The sequence below is a fragment of the Lampetra planeri genome, chromosome 4 (genome assembly GCF_965212315.1).
Source record: "Lampetra planeri chromosome 4, kcLamPlan1.2.h2, whole genome shotgun sequence".
In the NCBI taxonomy this organism is placed as follows: Eukaryota; Metazoa; Chordata; class Hyperoartia; order Petromyzontiformes; family Petromyzontidae; genus Lampetra; species Lampetra planeri.
The window spans coordinates 29171373-29182310 of NC_136110.1; the positions used below are offsets into that span (position 1 = coordinate 29171373).

Sequence of the window (10938 nt, forward strand, 5' to 3'; positions counted from 1 at the left end):
TGGTCTCCAATCGGACATTCGGAGGCGCGGGAGAATGAATTGGCAGACAGAAAAGTCTTCAGAGTCTGACAAAAAACAAAGTTCCACACCGACGCCAAAGTACTAAAACGAGAGGAGAGGGCGAAGCTTTCGGATTGCTGCGAGCTGCTGCGACAGAGAAGCGATGGTCGTGGCCATTTCGTGAACACGGGGAAATGAACAGGCTAAAGAGAGACAAACACAACTCAAAAACTCACTTTTTTCATTTCACTCCAGTCGTAGCATTAACGATTACCGCTGTACGTGCCGGCGAGTTCGATTCAGACATCGTCGTAATAATAATGATGATGATTATAACTGAAGTCAAAAGTGTCCAGGCACACTGCCTAGAATCCACTTTACATCAGCCACATCAACTCTCAACATGTGAAGGGTGAAGAAAAAAAAATATCAACGGCGTTTTAATAAATACAGTGCTGAGTGCTCAAGGCAGTCTCATTTCGAAACGGAGAAACAAGAAATGAAGGGCTTTCGTCGAGAAATCACTTCCCCCGTGCAAGGCGTGTTTTTTTTTCCCATGCTGACATATATATTTTTTTGTTCTTCACAGGAAAGATTCGTCACATTCACTGTTGGGTCATGCGTTTCATTTTCCCTACATTTCGAAAGGAACGTATTTCGAATGAGGCTAAGTATTCTTAACTGTCGGTTTTGGGGGGTATAAATAACTACATTTGGCATCTCTGTACCTCGACTATTGTGCATTAATACCATTTATTTGTTGAAAAATAATGAACTTCACGTGTACATTTAAAGATTGGAAAGTGAGTGAAGTGTTGGCACAGTGGTTAGCGCATTGCGCCATGAACCCCCGCAAAGTCGCCTGCCTGACTTCAATTCCTGGCTCTGGCACGCGTTCGTGAAAATATCTGAGCCGGTCGTCATGATCCTCCTGCCTTCATGAACCCCTAACGACCGGTGCGGTGAAGTATGGCTAAACGACCCCCGCGTGACCGATCCAGCGTGGCAAGGCCTTTGTCCAACAGTGGATAGAGAATGGACTGGAAGTTTTCGTAATTATGTAAGATTCCAAGTACGTTAATATGTTCAATCACGTAACAAATGTTCTCTCTTACTACTACATTACTCTTGTGCAGTGTAATGCAGAGTAAGTATAGTATGTATGTTGAACTTCTTTTGCTAATCAGAGGGGCAAATATATGAATTAAGTAATTGTTGAGTGTCTGGATCATGTTTTTAATATTATGAGACTCCAATAAAAATGTCACAAAATTCAGGAAACTAACGTAATGAATACTTGAAGAAGTGACTGTCAATTTCAGTGCAGTAACAGTTTATGCACGCCAGTGTTGTGTAAATATGCCGCACATAACTTACACACTTTTTAAACAAATGGTGCCCATAATGCATTACACCGCAGTACAGTACTGATAATTATTCGCAAACACATGGAGCCTCATGCAGCTAAGCAGGCTGGAGCTTGGATAGTTATTAGATACTACAAATTCCAGATTTCGAGGCCACATTGTGCGCAGCAGAGGGCAGTGGAATATAATCCAGATTTGCATTATACTTCTACGCTCCTCCGCCTTAACCAATGAGCACTGACCAAGCGCGGTCAAATCACCCTCACAACCACCAACTACGGTATGGAGAAGCTCTCATCCAGCAGTGGATGCTGACAAGGGGCTGCATGTGACACGGCACACGCAACCGCATCATGGCGCCACAATTGGAACGATCATCACAGCATGCCAGTTTTGAGCATCGCAAAGTTTTGATTATTTAAATTTCGATTTAAAGCTTTCGTGACAGCAGGGATTCATCTTCTTGGTTCTTTCGGTAAAGTCACGTAGAAGGGAAGTAATAAAATAATAAAAATAAAACATAATCAAATAATTCTCAGACGCTGTCTCCCCGACAGACCTGGTCTTCACCTGAGGACGGCTGCTTACGTTGTGGCCGAAACGTCGTGAGAATTATTTTATTTTTATTATTTTATTACTTCCCTTCTACGTGACTTTACCGAAAGAACCAAGGCGTTTAGATTATTTAGTTTGGCTGCAATACATTTCTACGTGATGATAAGCCACTTCGTTGAGCTATCATTTGTGGCCAGGTCGTTTCTGAAAATGGAAGCTAATAGTTCAGTGGGCTTTTCCATGGTAAAATAAAAAAAATTGTTTCGTTTTACTTGTGTTTTTTTTAGTGATGTGCTTACCGATCCTACACTGTGCACTCCTATCGTACATTTTCTTGATTGTTGTTGTAACGTTCTGACCCGCCACGACTGGACATCTGCGAACAAGAGCTTTACAGCTCATCGGATTCCTCCTGCAGTACGAACACATATTCTGATGCAAAGTTTTATAGAACACACGCATGGTGCAATGCGCCCATTGCCCCTTAGCAGCAACACTGCCTTGGCTCGCCCACTGTGCCACTCAATCGAGAAATAGCAAAACGGTGCCACCTACCTCAGATCCCCGCTGTTGCTGTTTTCTTGAGCGACTGGTGCTGTGGCAGAGCGCCTCGCGTGCTTTATCAGAACCGAGGCCCAGTCAGTGGCCGGAGTGGTTGTTTGATAAAAAAAAAATTATTTCATTTTTTGTTGATGACGAATTCTAATTCTCCGTACGTGCCACCAAGCAGCGTGGCAGTTCTCTGCCATGTTCATCAGCGTGATAAGTCACCCTCAAAACCCACTTCCTGCACCAGCGGTCCAAAAAAAAAAATAAGTGTGTAATGTGTTGCTCGTGTCCAGAGATAAATGTTAATTTGCACGTTTCAGAATCCTTTCGGCGTGTGTACAATAACGTGTGTGAACGTACTTCACTCTCGCTGTAAACATGTTGAGATTAAAAAAGAAACTACAACATACGTTTAAAATTAATTCAAGGGCAAACATTCAGAATGGCAGTGCCACCCACGATGGGTCAACTGTATTTTTCTGTGGGTGAAGAATGTATGGGAATGTGAACATTACATGTGTTCACATTTGAAATGCAACTTATGAAACTGCTAAATATTCCTTCAAAGTGATCTGTAATATATATTATTTGTCTGCGCACACCGCAAAATGTTAAACATGCCGTAACACGAGACAATATTCTGTAGCAGTCACTAGTGGCCAGAGGAGGTCGCACGAGCCAATTACAAACAACATACTATGCCAAACAGTACACGTGCTTCTATGTACATATTGGGAGCTTTAGAATTGATATGACGGCTTTCAGTTGAAGCCCTTTGTCAACTTTTATTGCTCCACTGTCCCCCATAGTCTGGAACGCCTATTCCTCAAGCCTTGACTAACTGCTCCTGTTCAAGTCCAGACTCATGGTCTTCCTTTATATCCTGTGCCTATGACTTACTACCTCTCTCCACAAAATAAATATGGGCACCGCAGTGGCAAGATGTTAACTACCTCGCCTGGTATACAGGAGGTCGTGGGTTCGATCCTAACCCTGATGCCTTGATATTTGGAGTTTGCATTTCTCTCTCTCTCTCCCTGTGGTCGCGTGGATTTTTATCCGGGTCCGCCAGTTTTTCCTCTCCACATTTAGAAACATGCGTTTATAATATTTGGCTGCTTTCACTTTAAACATGATAAGCCACTTCGTTGAGCTATCATTTGTGGCCAAGTCGCTGCTGAAAAAAGAACTACATATCTCAGTGGACCTTACCTGGTGTAAGAAAGATAGTTTACGTAAAAAAATGTTTTCATAGTTTAATATTCCAAGTGTTTTTGTACAGAATTTTGAGATGTGATCACATTCAGACGTAGCATTAATCGACGTTGTATTGTATCGCTCTTGGCACTCCCAATTATCTTACAACTCTCAATGTACTGAGACATGTGCTCGTCATTCCATCTACAACTCAAAAACCAACAGTGGTAGTAGTCGTACCAGGATGCAACAATTGACACGCACACACACACAAAAATCTGCAATTATTTCCTTTAACACGTTGATACGGTTATTTTGTACGACAGGGTGTCACCTAATCCGGAGATCGGGCCAAACCGTTTAACGCATCGAACGACACCACGACCTCGGCAGGAACTTCTACAACGCCACGTGCCAGTCGCGAACCCATCGATCTCGAGTGATTGCCGAAGAGTGCACAACAGCGAATGTTTTTGGACAAGGTGAAGAAGGCAGAGGGAGAGTCAGAGAGAGAGAACGGCTGGGGATTGCACACCATTCATCATCCAGCCAGTGAGCAGAACGGACGGCGACTACAAACGCAGCTGCGGTAGCGAAGAGAGGATGCCAAAGGCGCAGGTCAAAACGGCGAGACCTGAACGTGGCTGTATTCACTTAGCAGCAGAGAGAGAGAGAGAGATACTTTGTTTACGTAAGGCTGCAATTAATTGAACCTCAATTACAAACAAAAACAGCGTTCAAAATGCTCATAAAACATGAAGAAAATTAAGATTTAATACGTACGCTTTCGCGACAAATATCATCTCTCCACAAATCTGGCTGTCGCCTGATGAAGCTAGTTGTAATTACTGGCGAAACGTCGTACTCTGATTGTAAATGTTGTGGCTTGGCTCTCCAACACACCGGCGTGCTGTACTAGTGACGAATTGGCATGTTCTGTTTACGTGACAAACCTTACTAGTTGGCTGTGTCGGGTGGTGGTGGGTTTAACGATACATTTATATATTTAAGCGATCTAACCCCAAAAAAGCCTGTATTATAATAGATTTGAACGGTAAACGTGTGTCGTGTCTATACTAAACTCGTCTCGATTGAGAACTGATTTCTTTCAAACTTGTTTTGTGTCCAGTCTGTTGTACCTTCTCCAATCAGCAAGATCGGCTACGTACGGTCGCGAAACAAGTTCAACATCCGTACATACATTAAATGACAGTAAGCCGACAACGAAGACACCCTGAATGCGTCCGATCTCCTTGAGAGCTCAGAAGCTCTGCCGCTTTAAGGCTGGCTAGCACTTGGATGGGAGACTGCCAGGGAATCCCAGACGTGCTCGGTTAGGGCTGCGAGATTGACAGATGGGGGTACAGCAGTGAACTGTTTGAGTTATATCCTCGTATTGCAAGGGTTTTTTTTTAAATCTCGGTATTTCGGTTTCATCCCACAGACACAACACTCACTGATGGAATTGGGGGGGGGAAATCCCAACACAGGACCCTCCTGAAAGACCACTGAGACTCAACGAGGCTTTGCAGGGTAAACGCCTGAATTATGAATTATAAATAATAATAAACACATTTAAACATCGATATGTTAAAAATGCCACGCCATGCTTATAGTACTAGCTTCACAATGTTGAGTTGGTTTGAGTCTTGTTTTGGTGTTCTGTCTTAAGAACTGGAACCGCATACGCCAAACATAATGCATGCTGACAAGAAGCTTGAAACATAGGGCCCAGAACACATGCTTAAAGAGGCCTTTAGTGATATCCATTCACAGGCACAGAGTAAACAATCTTGGAAAAAACTCTCTAAAAGGATTGTAACATAAACCCCGTCCCGATTAATCGCACGAGTGCACAGTCAAATATTTAGTTGAATGTATTTTTTAAACACCTCCCACATTTGCAGACCTTTAAACCATTAAACGGCCCATTCGTGGTGCTGTATGTCTTATTGAAGAAAAGGTAAAGGTGCAGCCCTGCAATCGCTTGTTCACGCCACTGCTGGCAGAAGGGCCTCCACCAGAGGGAATTCAAAGAGAGACTCTCTCTCTCGTGGGCATTTGGCCTACTCTTCCACGCTGGCCAGACGTCTTGGAAGTGGTGGAAGTATCCCCACCACACGTGACCTACCGATCACCTGTGGTTTTGCCCATCGATATCGCTGGGTGGCAGGAGGGTGCATTGAAGAAACGCGCCACGTTCTTGACCTTTACTGCAGCCTTGCAACCCTTTGATTCTCAGTCGTAAACGTGTTTATATAATGTTAACAAATACGTAGGTTTGATAAAACAAAGTAGTTGCATTCTTCGTTCTTTCGGTAAAGTCACTTAGATAGAAAATAAAATAAAAAATAATAAAATAAAAATGTAAGCAAAAAACCCACGACGTTTTATTTTTTATTTTATTATATTATTTTATATCTACATGACTTTACCGAAAGAACCAAGAATATGAATTCCTGCAGTCACGAAAGTTTTAAGCGAAAAAGTAAGTTGTACTTACATGCTAGTGCTTCCAAAAAAAAAACCTGGCCATGTCTCGCACCCCCAGAAAAGGCATCTCTCACCCCCAGGGGGTACAGCGTGCAGCCCCACGTGAAGAAGAACCACCGCTTAACATCATGGGACCTCCTTTGCCAGTACCAAAATACAAGAATAGGTTTCGATTTAAAGCTTTCGTGACTGCAGGGATTCATCTTTTTGGTTCTTCCGGTAAAGTCACGTAGAAGGGAAGTAATAAAATAATAAAAATAATTTTATTATTTTATTTGATTTTATAATTTTATTATTTTATTATATTATTTTATTATGGTTTATTTTTAAATCCTTTATATTAAGTTCACTTGCTTGCTTGCGTGCTTGCGTGCTTGCTTGCTTGCTTAGGACCGTGTAAATCTTTCGGTCGTTTTTTAACCCACTTCCTGTGATCCAATCGATTTGTGCGTGACAATTAATTTTCGCGAAATTTTTTTTCCAAAATTTTACACTGTTTAGGGAAAACAATTTAAATATTTATTTACCAATTGCTTAATGGTGGCAGACAATCATCTGACCCATAGGTGGCAGCCATCTCAAGCCAGAGGACGAGAGGACTCTAGCCGCCATGCATATAAAGGATTTATAGTGATATATTGTTTTTACGGGTTAATTTTTTATTATTTTATTATTTCCCTTCTACGTGACTTTACCGAAAGAACCAAGAAGATAAGAATAGGTTTTTCACCTTTTTTTCTGGCAACAAAACTGAAACCTTTTTACAAGGAATAATTTCTGCATGAACCGCAATACTTGTGGTCAGAATACAAACAAAAAACATACTATGATAATATATGCATTGTCCTTGAAACTGATTGGTCCACACCAGAGACAGCTTTCTTGTGAGCATCGTCTCAAATGGTGTCCTCTGGTCTAGCACCATTTGAGACGAGGCTCAAAAGAAAGCTGTCTCTGGTGTGGACCAATCAGTTTAAAAAACAATGCACATACTATCAGAGTATGTTTTTTTTTGCATTCTGACCACAAGTATTGCGGTTAATGCGACATGATTCCTTGTAAAAGGTTTCAGTTTTATTGCCACAAAAAAGGGAAAAAACCTATTCTTATATTTTTTAGACCAGAGGACACCGGAGGACACCATTTGAGACGAGGCTCAAAACACCGCTTCACAGTCAACCGCTCCGCGCCAGGAGATTGAACCGGCGACCTCCTCTGGATAGCGAGTCCAGTGTGCCAAACGATACAACCACAGAAGCAGCAGCATCCCTGCCTGACCGCGGGACCGAAACACAACACGACTGCGCGTTTACCTGCGTCTGACCAAAACGAGCGCCTTCTCTTCGCGTCTCGAGCTCCCCAGGCTGAGCTGCGCAAGACACGTGCTTGCGCGCGCCTCGAGCTTATGCGCACAGAGAGTTTGCGTTGCAGAGTTCCGCAGTGGTCGAGCGAATTCTCGATTGCAACCGGATGTAAACACACTTGACAAGTGAAACTAAACAAAGAGAAATTACGTAAACATGCGAAACCGCTCAGAAATGTACGCAAGCCTCAGACATCGCAATGCAGGTTCGTCCTGAAAAGTGTTTAGACTTAAGTGAGACTTTCCTCTACACAATTATTATTAGTAGTACTGTACTATTTGTTAGCACGTGTCCGACAATTATGAACATCATTTTGCAAATTTTTCACCGTACTGTCATGATTTCCGGAAAGCTGTATAGTTTGCAGCAGTGCCTATTTTGCAGCACACGCTGTGGGAGCCAGCATTCCACTCTCTAAACGCTATTGCGCAAGCCGGCACGAATTGTGTGGTGTGTGTAAAAAGCTTGTCACAAACATTTAAATCAAGGTCAGGTTAACCAACGTGGTTCATCATACACTGTTGGCAACACACACACGCGCAACGGGGCTGACGACTAAATATCACGAGCCAAACTTCCAAAGGAGATGATGGGGAAAATGTTTTTAATCAGTGTTGGAGAAGGGACAATTCTTCAGATGGAACGCTCAATAAGAAGCCAAGACCATCTTGCACAACAAGTCCGCTTTCCGGATTAGAGTTTTCTCGGTATCCCGTGGGAGTATTAAGTGCACGTGTTCCAATCCCACACATCTCTAGCAAATGATGAGAAAACCCATCAACAGAGGGAAATATGCGCAAGCTGGAAACGTATGGACAATAACGGGACCCAAAGGTGCACTGCTGCTCACAAATAGCAGGAAGGCTCGACTCTCAAACACGCCTCGCTTGTATGTCATGTGACCACACCACATTGAGCGTGCAAGTGCTCTCAGCCTTGTCTAGACCACCAGCTCAAAGCAGAGCTTGAACGTGTAGCCATATAATTTGTTTAGACCACCAGCTGAAAACCAAGTTCAAAGGGGATGTCCCTTCCACCATGCCGCCGTGCGCTGCATTCATTAACAGTGCGCTACTTTAATTAGTAACCGCTCCTCCCTCACTCGTCCCTGATCAGTAACCCATGTGGCCGCAGTCGGACACACTCTCCGCCTTCATAGGTAAACAATACATATCTTTCTATCGGCTAATTTACATGGTATGCAGTTCCCATGTTTTGGCCATCGTCCCACTCCCCCGCTGCCCCACCACCCACAACCACTGATAATTTATAATTCATAGCTCGCTACGAATGCAAGTACGTGTTAAAGTGTTAAAGTATTAAATCTAACAATTATCAGTTCAACCAACTGTTTTATTGTTATCATTAGCTGATGTGCATTACGGTTGGAGTTTCCACAAAGGGAATGTCTATTACTGATACACTGGCCAAAATCACCCTCTAACTGAAGCAGCACGCTATGGGACCTCTCTGGCCAGTATCAAAATATAATAATTTATTTTACCCTGTCTGGCAACAAAACAGGTGTTAAGATGTTAAAACGCCGAACAGAAACATTTTGTAAGGAATCATGTCTGCTTTAACCACACATACGTGTGGTGAACATGCACACAAAAACATGCCCTGGTAGTTCAGCAGTTTTTTTTTGCTGTGGTTGTCCCATCTGATGACGATTGCTTGTGTTGCGATCGAAACGTCTTGATCAATTATCACGGGTATCCACTCACGCTTCAAGAGAGAGGAGAGGGGGGGGGGACGGCTTAGAGGTGCGAGGAACCACGCGGTTACCTGGCGCCAACAACTACTACACTTAAATGGATGGGACTATAGTTTTAAATGGAAAAAGGTCAACAAAAAAAAAACCTTTTTTTTCTGGCCTGGACTTTTGCAGCTGTTTTAGACTTATTTCAGGGTGCTGATTCCAAATCTGATCTCAGATTTGCTCTATCACATCTCATTTTTATGCTATCGGCATACCCCATTTTCATTGATTTTACCCGAAATTAACTCTGTCACTTATGATTGCAAGTTGTTGCGAGTCAGTGACTGCTTTAGTGTTAAAATATGGTGCTGTATTTTTAGGATAGTGTGTTTATAATATCATTTTATGTAGATATCCACATTTATTTAATATTTTTCTTCTGCAGTTTTTATTGAAAATGCAATATTTGATATCTCAAAAACCTGATGTGATAGACAAAAATTTATGGCAGATTTTGAATCAACACCCCAAAATTGCCTTAAAACCGTTGGAATACCTTATGCCACAAAAAGTGTGTTGACCAGTGATACTTTTCTACCTACGTGACTTCACCGAAAGAACCAAAGAGTATATGTTCTGGTAATATATGCTTTGTCTTTGAAACTGATTGGTAAATGCAGGCATAATTCCTCGCAAAAAAGGTTTCTGTTTGGTGTTTTTACATCTAAACGCCTGTTTTGTTGCCAGAAAGGGTAAAACCAATTCTCATAAACAACACGTTGTCAGAATAAGTAGTTAAAGCCCTCTCCCCTAGCAGAATAAAGTTGTGGCACAAGACAAAAACAACAGCTCTGAGCCCATGTTGTTGAATGGCCCCTCAGTTGGACATCCGCACAAAATCAAGTGACACATTGCCCGTAGAGAAAGAGACTCACCAACATTTGACGATCACCGAGAGCAAAGTAAGATTACCACGATACCTTTGATCTGTCCGCCCCTGTAGTAGTGGCGGTGGTCACCTGCTGCCCGGTGTCACTTTGCTCCTGACGGTTGTGACTGGCACCGCTGTGTGTCCTTCGCGCCCGTGTGGTTGAAGTTCCACAATGCATTGCAAAGTTCTCCAAAAAAAAAGCCTCATTTTTCCGAGAATTTTTTTTTGTTCTTCACAAAAAAATAATAATCTTACACAATGTGTCATCGCCGTCGTCATCAGCAGCCATGTTCTAGCCACTGTTGGATGAAGGCACCCACCTCTCACAATGCAACAATGCAGAATGTGTTGAACACTTCATCATCCCAAACTACGTTTTTCACAAATGAGACTTTTACTGGCACGTACGTTTTGTTTTCTCTCAATCAGAAAGTTTGCTGAACATATATTTTACTTTTTTATTATTATTTATGGTCAAAAGATGGTGGTGCTATCACAATATGATAACTTTAAAGACCATATCTTTTATATTTTGTGCATATCTGCATTTCTGGATGGGTGATGGTTGGCATCATGTCTGACCACGCCACAAGAAGCAACACGACATATATTATTATGAAAAAGCAAAATTTTGCATCACAGGATGCTTGTGCAGTTACTGATGACAATGCTGAAACCATCCACCCGGTTTAGACCATCACCTAAAGTTGAAACCCCAGGTTCAAAGTCAACATCTCAACGGTGCCGGCGACTGTGGGGCCGTCCATAAATGACGTCACG

At 42.5% G+C, this 10938-nt stretch overlaps 1 protein-coding gene across 1 annotated transcript in view; it reads right to left on the bottom strand.

Moving 5' to 3' along the window:
- Positions 1 to 7583, bottom strand: part of LOC144717907 (uncharacterized) — a 78416-nt gene extending 70833 nt beyond the window's left edge. Inside the window, exon 1 of the mRNA XM_078593704.1 lies at positions 7475 to 7583. The gene's annotated coding sequence lies outside the window, so the exon portion shown is untranslated. The remainder of the gene's footprint in view (positions 1 to 7474) is intronic.
- Between the last annotated feature and the right edge of the window lie 3355 nt (positions 7584 to 10938).